This window comes from Agelaius tricolor, unplaced genomic scaffold, assembly GCF_023055355.1.
Source record: "Agelaius tricolor isolate 1412-34295 unplaced genomic scaffold, bAgeTri1.0.p SCAF_31, whole genome shotgun sequence".
Lineage (NCBI taxonomy): Eukaryota > Metazoa > Chordata > Aves > Passeriformes > Icteridae > Agelaius > Agelaius tricolor.
The window spans coordinates 1,282,283-1,294,969 of NW_027269291.1; the positions used below are offsets into that span (position 1 = coordinate 1,282,283).

At 56.1% G+C, this 12,687-nt stretch overlaps 1 protein-coding gene across 16 annotated transcripts in view; it reads left to right on the forward strand.

The window, feature by feature from the left end:
* The first annotated feature begins 1,019 nt into the window (after window positions 1-1,019).
* The window catches only part of MAPT (microtubule associated protein tau), a 43,907-nt gene continuing 32,239 nt past the window's right edge, over window positions 1,020-12,687 (forward strand). For 5 of the 16 annotated variants that reach the window (XM_071451104.1, XM_071451106.1, XM_071451109.1 and 2 more), the window contains exon 1: window positions 1,025-1,184. The gene's annotated coding sequence lies outside the window, so the exon portion shown is untranslated. Of the gene's footprint in view, window positions 1,185-1,430; window positions 1,452-12,687 lie in introns of those variants that run through there. The other 11 variants (XM_071451107.1, XM_071451112.1, XM_071451115.1 and 8 more) reach the window with 6 other exon arrangements.

Below are 12,687 nucleotides of genomic sequence, written 5' to 3' on the forward strand. Positions count from 1 at the left end.
GCTGAGCCGGGTCCTGGGTGGTGCTGAGTCCGGTCCTGAGTGGTGCTGAGTCCGGTCCTGAGTGGTGCTGAGTCCGGTCCTGGGTGGTGCTGAGCCTGGTCCTGGAGTGGTGCTGAGCCTGGTCCTGAGTGGTGCTGAGCCGTTGCATGGTGGTGCTGAGCCGGGTCCTGAATGGTGCTGAGCCAGTGCATGGTGGTGCTGAGTCCGGTCCTGAGTGGTGCTGAGCCGGGTCCTGAGTGGTGCTGAGCCTGGTCAGGAGTGGTGCTGAGCCGTTGCATGGTGGTGCTGAGCCGGGTCCTGACTGGTGCTGAGTCCGGTCCTGAGTGGTGCTGAGCCGGGTCCTGGGTGGTGCTGAGTCCGGTCCTGAGTGGTGCTGAGCCGGGTCCTGGGTGGTGCTGAGTCCGGTCCTGAGTGGTGCTGAGCCGGGTCCTGGGTGGTGCTTAGTCCGGTCCTGAGTGGTGCTGAGCCTGGTCCTGAGTGGTGCTGAGCCTGGTTAGGAGTGGTGCTGAGCCAGTGCATGGTGGTGCTGAGCCGGGCCGGGCAGAATGGGGGATGGAAGCGGGCGAAGCGGTGTCCGGGGGTGAGAATCGGTGCGTACCGGGTGCGTGCCGGGGCTCTGTGTATACCGGCTGTTTACCGGGTGGATACCGGGTGCGTGCCGGGGCTCGGTGCGTACCGAATGTGTACCGGGTGTGTACCGGGTGCGTGCCGGGGCTCTGTGTACCGAGTGGGTACCGGGTGCGTACCGCGGCTCGGTGTGTACCGGGTGTTTACCGGGTGCGTACGGGGCTCGGTGCGCACCGCGGCCGCCGCAGGCCGGAGCGGGGCCGTGCGGGGCGGGGGCATCTCGGGAGCGCCCCCCGCCGGCCGGGGCGGCGCGCGCGCCCCCGCTCCGCGCAGACAATGGGGCGGCGGCGGCGGCGGCGGGGGCGCGCGCGGGCGGGGCGAGCGCTCCCCGCGAGAGGCGGGGGGCGCGGGGCGCGGGGGGGGGGTTGGGGGGGGGTGGGTTCGGCGCCGCTCCGCGCACGCGCGCGCGCGCTCCCGCCCCGCCGGCGCGGCGAAGGTTCCGGAGCCCGCGCGCGCCCCCGCCCCGCCCGCGCCGCCGCCGCCGCCGCCGCTGTCACCGTCACCGCCACCGCTGTCAGCAGCCGGCTCCGGTGCGGACACCCCCGCAGCAGCGGCAGGTACGGGGTGGGGTGGCTGCCGTGGGCTGGAGGGGGGCGCTGAACCCCCCGGGCGCGCTCTCCCTTCGCCGCGTCCCGCGCGGAGAAGGCGGGGGGGGGGGGGGGGAAGAGGGAAAAAAACCAAAAAAAAAATCAATCAAGCCCCGAGAAGCAAAATCCGTCCATTTCATCCCAAAAGCGAGGGGAGGGGCGTGTACCGGTGCCGGCGCCCCGGGGCTGCGGCAGCGCGAGGCGCGGCCCCTGCGGCAGCGCGGGCGGCCGGGGCAGGTGCGGCGGGCGGGGAGCGGCGGCGAGGGATGGAAGGATGGATGGATGGAAGGATGGATGGATGGAGGGAGGGATGGAGGGAGGGAGGGATGGAGAAGGGCGGGTTTGGGGCTTTCTCCCCGCTTTGCGCCCGTTTCGGCCCCGTTCCTCCCGGCAGGTGGGGCCGGGGCTGCGGCAGGAGGGGCGGCAGCGCGGGGCCATGTTCTGCAGCCGCCTCGAGGGGGGAGGCAGCGGTGATTAAAAACGGGAAATTAATCAATAACGGGAAACCGTAACGAGAAAGCGTTTCGAATAAAAAAAAAGGAAAAAAGGAGCTAAATTTTGCGTGGGGGGAAGCGATATTGAGGTCACGGCACCCCGGCGCTGCCCGGCTTTGTTGCACCCCCCGGTGCCCATGTCGAGGGGTTTGGTGCTTAACGTGAACGAGGTGGGTCCCATCCTGTTGAATCCCGGGTGTTTTCCAGCCCCTGGATGGGGATGGGGATGCCCATCCTCGTGGGTTTGGGGCTAGGATGGGGCTCCTTGCTGTCACTGGTAGTGCCTGGATGTGCCGGGCACATCCCAAGCATCCCAGTGCCATGCTGGGATTGCCCTTGTCATGCTGGAATTGCCCTCTTGTCCCTTCCATCTGCCTCTTCCCGTGCTGTCTCTCCTTTCTTGTCCCCAAATCCCACCAGGTGGGGCGTGGAGCTGCCCCCCCCCTTTCTGGGTTTTGCCTTTTTTTTTTACCTGTGGTTATTGGGTATTTCTTTATTTTAAGTCTGACTTAGCTGGGAAAAGGGAAGTTTCCTGGCCAGGTGTTTCCAGGAGCACACACCCTCCCTCCTGCCTTGGAGCAATTCAACCTGCAAGGAGCAGAAACAGCTCATTCCAGGTGAGGGATGGAGATTTCTGCCTGCATCCCTGACTGCCACATGAGCCCAAGGGAGGGTTGGCTTAGGCAAGGCGATTTTTCCTGCTGTTTTTGAGCACCTAGAAACGCGATCCTGCTGCTGCTGCTCGCAGAGGGCAGCTGCCATCACTTCAGAGGGAGTTTCTCCTTCCATTTGCTGTGGTACCACCCCGCGAGGTGCAGCTCCATTTGCAGCGAGAGAGAGGCTGCTGGTGCTGGAAGGAGCAGCTGAGATGAGCTAAGCTGTCACCATTTGTATGCAGAGTATTCCCGAGCTTCCCCAGCGTGGATGTGGGCAGATGTTGGGTGCGTGTCTGAACCAGTGGAACAAAATTTGCTGCTGAGGATCCTTAATGTGCCTTGTCTGTCCAGCAATGGCTGCCTGCTTCCATCCATTGAAGGGGCTTTGGCTCTGCTGCCAGCACCTCACATTTTTGGGGTGTTTAATGGCTTTCCTTGTGGGGTTCAGTTTTCTTGGCATTATTTTTTTAGGGTGGTCAATCAAAACAGGTCTCAGTTGGGCGTTTGCAGGCTGCTCTTGAGGGGAGAAGAATTAAAACCTCGTTCTCTCTAGGAGTAAGGAATTGCCTAACCCAGTTATGCTTTGTTCACTCTTGAAACACAAAATGCTTGGTTTTCACCCCAAAATGAGCAACTTGAGGAGAAAAGCAAAGTGCTGGCTGATTTACCTGTGATTTGCAGAGGATTTGAACATGGAATCATGGAATGGTTGGGGTTGAAAGGAGCCTTACAGACCATGTCGTTCCACCCCCCTGGCATGGGCAGGGATATCTTCCATGAGACCAGATTGCTCCAGCCTGCACTCCAGGCTTCCAGGGATGGGGATCCACGGGCAGATGGTTCACACCTGATTAAAGTATTGCATTTTCTCATTCTTTGAGTAAGATGCAGGTGGGGTTCATTTTTTGAGACCCGGGGACCGCGATGCCCATCCCACAGACGGTGTCACAGATCAGATAGGGATGTTTATCCTGCAGGGATTAAACTGGGGATAGTGCTGGTGGGAGCTCTGTGTGCCCTGTGTGCAGCTCCCTGAGGAGGGCATGGGCCCAGCCCCTGCAGGTGGCAAGTGCAGGTTTGCTGTGTCTCCCTCTGTCAAGCACTGTGTGAAGTATTTACAGCTCTGGCTTCCAATTTGGGCTTGCTCACCCTTCCCACCCCCCTGTATCCCTTGCTGCCCTCTGCTTCCAGCCTCTGCCTTCCCAAGGTGTTCCATTCAAACTGTCCCATCCCCTCTGTGCTCAAAGAACTGCAGCTTCAGGAGGACCAAGCAAGTGTATTCATTTCATGTATTATATATATATATATGAAAAGGGAGTGCTGTAGCTTTGTCATTTCCTTCCCAAGAACCGTGGGGAAATTCTGCTCCCCTGGCAAAACCTCATAGGATAAAAAGGAGGAAAATGTGACACAGTAGCTGCCCTGTCTCGGTGAGGAAGAGCTGGGTGTAGCCAGTCAGGGATGCTCGTAGCATGCTGCTGCTGAGGTGGGTGTTTCATCTTCTGCCTTTTGTGCTCCTCTGCTGCATTTCAGAGAGCCGTGTTCCTCGTGGAGTGCTCGTTGATCCCTGTAGCACCACAGGCTTTTTTTTCCAGCGTTTTCCAGGCGTGGGGTTTGGAGGTGTGTGGGTACCACTTTGCTGAGCAGTCCTTTAAGGGTGCAGCAGCAGGGATGGAGGGAGTTGCTCCCTGCTCACCTTTGTGTCCCCACGCGGAATTTGGGCTCGGCAGCATCGCGGGGCTGTTGGAACAGCCACGCTGGGAATGTTTTGGAGCTGGTGTCTGGTGCTGAAGCTCCTGAAAGGCTGCCTCCATCAGCACGGGAGTGACAAATTGTCCTGACACATCCTGCAGCACAGCCGTGGCTGGTGGGCCCGTCCTGGTGCTGGGTGTGCCCACCCCAGACCTCCAGACGAATCCCTCTGGGTTGGCAGAGCGTGGAAAATTGGATCATGAGGCACTGGCTGAGGGGAAATGCTCAGGGTGGCCGGTCCCTTTCTTCCCAAAAGCAAGATTATTCAAGAACTGAAAGAAAGCTGTGGATTGGAGTTTGTCCTGAGCAGAATAATCTTATTTTGTCAGCCCAGCGTGCTGATGAGGCTTGGCTGTGGTGCTGGTGTCCTTTGGGGCAGTGCTGCTAATTTAGCTGTAGGAATGCTCTGACACTTGATGAATGAGTCAGGGAAGAGCCAGGGCACTGGTTTCCACCTGGCTCCCAGTATTTTCCAGTTTGCTCAGCTTGCTGGCTGGTGAGCTTGGTCAGCTTGTAGCTTGGCTGGTTGACTCCTAGGCTGTGTGCTAAGGTGTGGGGCTGGACTCAGAGGTGGGAGCTTGTAGTGCAGTGCCTTGGGCTTGTGGCATCCTTCTGGGTGATGCTGGGAGGGTGTTGGGGCTGCTGGAATGTGGCAGCGGGGTTTAAAAGGAATTTAGGGGGGTTGTGGCTCTGCACACAGGTAAAGCAGCCAACCCTGAGCAAAATGGGCATGGCTGATGCTTTCTGGCTCCTTCTGAGGTCTGCAAACCCACCTGAGTCTGTGGAAAAGCACTGAGAGCCCTTTCCTGGAGCAGAAGGGGCCTCTCTGGCTGCGTTGGAGCAGCCAAGGCTGTTAAGCCCTGAGGGGATTTGTTCCCCTCGTGTACCTGTCCTGTAGCACAGGGAGCCCCAGCTCGGCATCCTGGCTGTTCCCAGCCTCAGCTGAGAGGAGCAGCAGCTCTCTGAGGGCCTCTCCCTCCTGCTGCAGTGGCAGCAGAGCCGGGCTGGCTTTCTAGGTTTTTCTGCCAATGCAGTGTAATCTCTTCCTACCTCGGGGGCTCTGCTGGCCTGGCTGTGCTGCTCAGGCTCCAGAGCTGGCTGATGGTGCCTGGGGCTCACCCCACGGGCACATCCCCAGGGCTGGGGGTGCTCATCAGTAAATTGGGCAGTCCTGGCTGCTGCCTGCCCGTGGAGATGGAAAAGGAAGCGATTGCAGAAGTGGCTGGGGCTGCTGGTCCTGCAGAGCAGCACGGAGATGTCCCCACTCCCCTGGCAGCAGGATTAGGGTGAGTGGCCTGGGGCAGAGCGGGGTGGGCTTGGAGAAACCTCCCTGAGCCCCAGGCTGGCTCAGCCTTGCCAGAGGTGCAGCCCCCAGCCTGGATCTCTTCAGGGAGTCGTGGAGCTGCTGCTCTGGGCAGTGCTGTTCCCTCCTGGCTGTTCAGCACCCACAGCCCTCAGTCCCAAACTGTCTCTGCAGGTCACCCTAGGATGTGCTGGGCAGAGCAGAATTGCGGCCCTTTAGGTAAACCCTGGTGAGGTTTTTAGGTGGGCACAGCTCTGCTGTGAGGGACTGAGTGACTGTGAGTCTCTCTTGCAGCAGGATGGATCTCCCTCCTCCATCTGTGAGCTGGAGCTTTGTTTTACACTGAAATCTGCTGGTTGTAGGCTGGGGTTTTTTTGAGTGCCTGTGGAAAGCATGTGTGGTTTACACTGGAGTCTGGAGGAGAAGTATCTGCGCCTTTCGACTTGAGTGGGTTTTCTTTGCAAGTCTAATGAGCTTTTTTGCTCCTCAGAAATCAATCCACTGGTTTCCCCCTTTTCTTTCCTAGCAGACCAATTAGTAAAGGTGGTCATAACACACAGCGTGGCTCCCGTTTTCGGTGTCTCTTCTTTAAATATCCAAGGAAAGGGAGCACCGGGGGATACCTTCTGTGCAGCTAAAAGGATTATTGCTGCAGTTGGGCTAATTATTTCCATCTTTGCAGCCTCTCCACTCTACCTGCCCTGACCCCTCTGCCTTCCCTTCGTGCTGCCCTCCAGAGCAGTGGGGTTGTCCCATCCCGGGCAGGGCTTTGTCCCCAGGTGTGTTTGGACAATGCCCTCAGGCACAGGGTGGGACTGCGGGGGTCGGTGATCGCTGTGGTCCCTTTCAGCCGGGGATATTCCGTGGTCCTGCGATCCCCAGCTCCGGGGTGATGCTGGTGAGGTGCAGTCCGAAGGGGCAGGAAAGGCTGTGTTAACTCTTGACGCTTCAAGAGAGGCGATGAAACCACTTGTACTGAGGGGTTTGAAGAGCACGTGTGGGACTTGAAGGGCTTTCTGCCACTTATCAGCTGCACTTTGTGGCTCCCCCCCAGCCCCTGCCCCGGGCTGCCTGCCTGGAAGTGCCAGATGTAATTTCAGATGGGTTTCATCAGCGGCTCGAGTCAGTTGCCGCAGAATGAAATTCCATGAGGTGTTTGTAAATGACTCGAAACATCCAAAGAAGCCTCTCCTGTGACTCCGGAGGACATCCAGCTCAGCCTGTTTGGGGAGGGCTGGAGATTCGCTTCTGGGATAAACCAACTGTTTTTCTGTGCCCTGCAAAGCCGCGTTTGCACTTCTGAAGCTGAAATTGGCGCAAGCAGGGGAGGTGTTCAGAGTGGTTAAATTGTTCCCTGTCCTAGGAAACATTTTATCTTTTCTTTGATTAAAGGTTCCTTGAATCCTGGCTGTGTCGGCTGGGTCTCAGTGTGGAGCGTGCGTGGTGCTCAGAAACCAGCTCTGCTCCTTCTCTGTGAAAGGAAATGTCACTTCACCTGGGCTTCCTGGGGCAGGGCCACATCTGGCCAGCTGTTCTCAGCCAAACCACAGGCACACCAGGGCTGTCACACTCAAATCGAGAGGCCAAGTGATGGGCAAGCAAGGCTTGTCCTGCCTGGTTGCTGTGGATGTCAGGATGAGCCTCGGGCAGGGGGAGCAGGGCTGTTCCTGCTCTGTGTGTGTTAGCTGGAGACCACGGGATGACAGGAGAGAGGAGACTGTCCCCAGAGAAGGGATAATCTGCAGGGATTCCTTCCTGGAGGTTGGTCTGTGTTTGTGCCCACTCAGGGTTATGTGAGGAGCCTTTGAATAAAAATGACATTTATATCTGGAGCTGTATTTGACTTTGGCGTGGTCAGAAGAGAAGGAAATGTAAGATTTGGAAATGTGGCTCGTGCTGACCCACCTGGTACAAAGTGCTGACTCCTCCCTGCAGGAGCCAGTGCTTCATTACCCTCCTCAGATCCTGCCTGTGATGGGGTGAGAGTGGCTGGGGTTGAGTTACCTGTGGTCTTTAAGGTGAGAGGAAACTGGGTGATGTGGCAGAACTGGAGCTTCTCCTGCTCTCTGCTGGTAGCTGCAGTTTGTGGTGTCAGTGAGCCCAAAGCTGGGATTTAATCCAAAGTCAGAATTGCCTTTTGTGGTTGGTTTTTCAGCTCCCACTGACTCTCAATTCAAGGGCAGATTCCACCCTGAGCAAATTCTGCCCTCTGAAGTTACTGCTTATGTGTGGTTTTACCTCCTGCCTCATCAGCATGACAAAGGGTGCTGCCTGGAGCTGCCTGGAGGGATTTGTACAAGAAGCTTTTAACAATGGACGTCTCCAAATTGGACAGAAAACTACACGGTTTTCCCTCAGCATTTCCCTGTGTAATAATGGAGAGCCTGGCAGGCGTGAATAGGCAGAAGTAATAAACGTTGCTGTTGGGAGGGAAGAGGAAAGCAGGTAAAATCTGTTCAAACTATGGCATGGCTTGGGGTCACTGCCTGGGAGAACAGATTTAGAGAGGATGGGACCAGAATGAGGGTATTGGGACCAAAATGGGGATATTGGGACCAAAATGAGGGTATTGGGACTAAAATGGGGATATTGGGACCAAAATGAGGGTATTGGGACCAAAATGAGGGTATTGGGATCAGAATGAGGGTATTGGGACCAGAATGAGGACGTTGGACAAAGGGAGTGACTCTGGGGTGTGTGGAGCCCTGCAGGGTTCTGGTGGTGGGTGGGTGATCCAAAAAGAGCAGCTGAGAGCAGGAGGGGTCCGTGGGGCTCCCTGGTTTTGTTCTCATCCTGAGCAGCATCTTGGGCACACCTGGGCCTGCTGTCCTGTCTGCTCTGCTTGCTCATCCATCTCTCCCGTCCCTGCCCTCTCACCCTTCCATATTAAACCCTGCCTGGCAGCCCCAGGCTGGTGCTTGCCTGAGAGCAAGGTGGGGGGCTCAGCACCCTGCAGGATGTGGAATTCCAGCATTGGGAATTGCTGAGCTGCATCTTTGTTTCATGGCTTTGGAGCTTACTTTGCATGAGCGCTGCTTTTCCCCCCCATGTCAGTGGTAGCTGGATCACTTTGCCAGCTCCTCCCTTCCCCCAGGTTCCTCCAGGCAGGAGGTGAAGAATGAATGCTCTTTAATGTGAAGGCACTTATTAATGCTTAATCTCTCAAATATGTCACTGCTTTTGTGTCTAATAGCAGGGCTTATTGTCAGGGCTGCCTGAGGCCCGTGCTCAGCTCCAGAGCAGGTTTCCTTAGCCACTGCTGCTCCCCTTAGCAGAGGAGTTTTGGACTTTTGGGCTTGTTTGCTCTCTCAGCATCCAGGAGCATCTCCTTGTTTTTTTAAAGGGAAAAATCCTTCTTAGAGGTTGTGGTGTTGGTGTCCAGGTGAGCAGCAACACCTTCTCAGTGCCGGGGGAGCACCAGGCTCGGGAGGGAGCTGGGCGGGTGTAAAGTGACTTTTTGAGTAAGGATCGCCTGGCACTGGAGTGCTGCAGCCAGGAAAAATAAAAGCTGTGAATGCTTCTCCTCAGCAAAGGGGCAGTGGTGTGAGGTGGGTGAAGCTTTTGGCTCGGTGGGGAGAGCAGAAGGCTCCTGCCTCCCTCGATAAGGGATGACAAAGCCGCGGCTTTAGGTGTGGTCAGAGCCTCTCCAAACAGGCTGGCTCCATTCATCCACGATAAAAACAAGCAGTGCTGACACACACCAGCGGCCCTGCGTCTTCCAGCCTTTGTTTTAGTGATTGAGAGAGAGCCTGTGACCCCGGGGAACATGAATGGAGCCCTGGTAAGCCGAGAGCAGGAGTGAGATTATTTTGGGGCAGAAGTGAGGCTGGGAGGCAGGCGGCCCCTTTGTACATGGCACACATGTGACAGCAGAGCTGCATTTAGAGCTGAAAGAGGATAAAATCCCCGAGGAGGCTGATTGCACCTCGTTTATTTTTAACTAATGTACTGGGGGAGATTGAGCTGGAATTCCGAGACTTGGGGCAGGCTTAAATTCGGACAATTTCCCTCATCCCTGTGAGGAGAAAGATTGGCAGCAACTGGGCTAATTCCTGGGGAAGATGAAATGCACGTGGATTATGGATTATTTTTTTAAAACTTTCTCCTCCTTTAGCCTTTGGGTTAGGAGGGGAAATAATGGTTTTACAACTCTTAGGCTGAATTTATGGTCCGTGTTCCCATGTGGACTGTCACTTAGTCACACTGCCTGCATCTGCTTGTGCTGCGAATCTGCTCATCGGCCCCATAAAACTAAAATCAAGACAAGACAGATTGCTGCTTGATTGTCATCCCAAGTGGCCCAAACTGGGCAAAGACCAGCTGGGGAGAGACATCCAAGAGCTCAGTAGGGATGTTTTGGTATAAAGGTTTTTATTTGCTGTTCATCCTTACTGTAAAATCCTCATTTGTCTTGTGCCTCAGCACAAACTGTGCTCCCTTGTTAGGGGAAATAAAGGTACAAATGCAGCTACTGTCGGGTTTTTGTGTTAGAAGGAAGAGCTCTGGCTCTCAGATTCTGTGACACTGTGCAGGGTGTGGGGAGCCACAGCCATCTCCCATTAAAGTCCCTTGCTGTTGGTGTCATGCAAAGCATGAGCAGAAACAGGCACTGGTGCCTTGTTGATCCTTGTGGGATCAACAACTTCTGGGAGCAGGGCTGGAGCTCCCGGGTGGGTGTTCAGGGGCTGTGAACCTGTTGGGGTCCCCACCTGCTTCCCCTGTCCCTCCCCTCCCTGTCAGGAAATTAAGGATTCTCTCATCCCTACGCTCAGCTCTCCTGCTGATGTTTGTTTGTTTTCTCTCTCGAGCTTTTCCAGATTAGGCTTTCCCCCCCCCCCCCCCCACTGCGTTTATCTTCTTACTGACCTGATACAGATTTAATAAAAAAATGGAGCTTTTCGTTTTAGTAAATACAGTTGTGAACATTTCGGGGAACAGTGTTTTTTCTGCTGTTATGCAACAACATAAAAGCAAAACAGAGACACTTGATGAATGTCCCATTGTTTGTTGTCTTTTGGCATTAAAGAATGAAAGATGATGTTCAGGAAACACACTGTGACTTTTGACCTCATCTGAAGAGCCTCTGAGTCATGAAAAACAAAAATAATTCAGCAGAGCCAGACAGAAGCTAAAACAGGCGTGACAGAGCCTGCTCTGGTGGCATGGTGGCTGCTGGGGTGAGGACAGGTCCTGCTGGAGCCCTGAAAACTGGTGAGATGTGACGTGTTTGTTGCTTTCTAGGCTAAGGAACCAGTGTGTCGAGAATGCCTGAGCCTTCCCTCTGTATTTATAGAGTGTCCTGGTGAGCTCCTGCTGCATTCCAGCTCTGCCAGTCACCCCTGGGGAGCTGGAGCTGGGCACGGGGGCCAGGGACTGGCTGGTGCCCAGTTTGGGGTGTCAAGTGGCTGGAAGTGATGGCTTGGTGAAATGAGCACGGTGTGTGGAGTGAAGGGGAGACTGGTGCTGTCCTGCAGGGGGGAGCTGGGCTGTTTCAGGCTGGGAATGCTCGTTCCAGCTCTGCTGCTGGACACCCTGTCCTTCCCCTCTGCTCCCCTGGGAGGTGTTTCTGCCACTGCACCCTGGAACCCACTGCTGCAATCGGGATGGGATCCTGCAGGGGGAAGGCAGGGATTGGACCCTGAAGGGGGAAAGCAGGGATGGGATCCTGCAGGGGGAAGGCAGGGATTGGACCCTGAAGGGGGAAAGCAGGGATGGGACCCTGCAGGAGGAAGGCAGGGATGGGATCCTGCAGGGGGAAAGCAGGGATGGGATCCTGCAGGAAGAAGGCAGGGATGGGATCCTGCAGGGGAAAGGAGGAATGGGATCCTGCAGGAAGAAGGCAGGGATGGGATCCTGCAGGGGAAAGCAGGGATTGGATCCTGCAGGAAGAAGGCAGGGATGGGATCCTGCCGGGGGAAAGCAGGGATGGGATCCTGCAGGGGGAAAGCAGGGATGGGATCCTGCCGGGGGAAAGCAGAGATGGGATCCTGCAGGGGGAAAGCAGGGATGGGACCCTGCAGGGGAAAGCAGGGATGGGATCCTGCAGGGGGAAAGCAGGGATGGGACCCTGCAGGAGGAAGGCAGGGATGGGATCCTGCAGGAGAATGGCAGGGATGGGATCCTGCAAGGGAAAAGGAAGGATGGGATCCTGCAGGGGAAAAGCAGGGATTGGACCCTGCAGGGGGAAGGCAGGGATCCCTGGGGAGCCTCACCTTGGCTTCTCCCCTGGGACAGGCTTTCTGTGGCTGCCAGAGCCATGCCAGCCATGGTGGCGTGACAGTAGCTGCAGCAGATGGTGCCGTTGTCATCGTTTTATTTTCTATCCATGTGCTGAAACAGCTCAAAATAACTTCAGAAATGATGGCCCAATCCATGGAGAATGTTTTCCTGGCCCTCAGAAAATCTCCTGCAGCACTAGTGGCCACAAGGCTCTCCTGGTTCTGTCTCATCTGCTCTGGCTGGGATCGCTCACTAGACTGGAGCTGTGGCATGAAGAATCTTTCATATTTAATATCTTCATTACTGTGGCAGCATTGAATATTCACAGAACTTCTGTCAGGGTGCAGCAAATGTTGTCAGCACTGTGAAATCAAAGAAAGAGGAGCAGCTGAGATCAAAGTAAGCAATAAACACGCACCTTGCGTCTCACAATGTCTTTTCCAAGCCTGAGGCAAAACTTGGTGGGGCTCAGGTGCAGCTGGGTGGTGGCTGGTGCTGGCACAGCAATGGCCTGGCAATTTTTGCAGTCAAATGCAGACCATTTGACCCATGAGGAGGAAGAGCAGGGCCAAGGAGTCTCTGTTCACAGCCTGCCCCAGACACCCTGATGGATGGGTCACCCTGAGAGCTCTGCCTGGCTGGGGATTCTCACCCTCCTGGTCCTGTGAGGCTGTTCCACGTGTGGCTGGCTGACTGAGTGACTTTTGGGGTATTTCTCAGCTCTTTGATTGGCTGAATTGCGTTGCAGGAAGCTCAGGAGGGGTGTAGCAGTGCTCAGTGCCCTCCCTGATGGGCTGTGCTGGGGGAGATGGGGATGGTCTGGATCCACCAGCCTGTCCCCGCCTTGGGAGCTGGTTTGGTGCCCACTGGAGCATGAAATAAGTTCTGTCAGCTTGTTTCTGGCCTCATATTAATGGAGAAGATTGTGATGGCCATGAGACCCTGCTGGCCACAGGAGCTGCCCCGTGTTTGTGAGGTGCAGCTGTCCCCAGAGCGGGTGAGCCCCGCCAGGCTCCTGTCCCCAGAGTGCTCTGCCAGCAGCTCTGTGC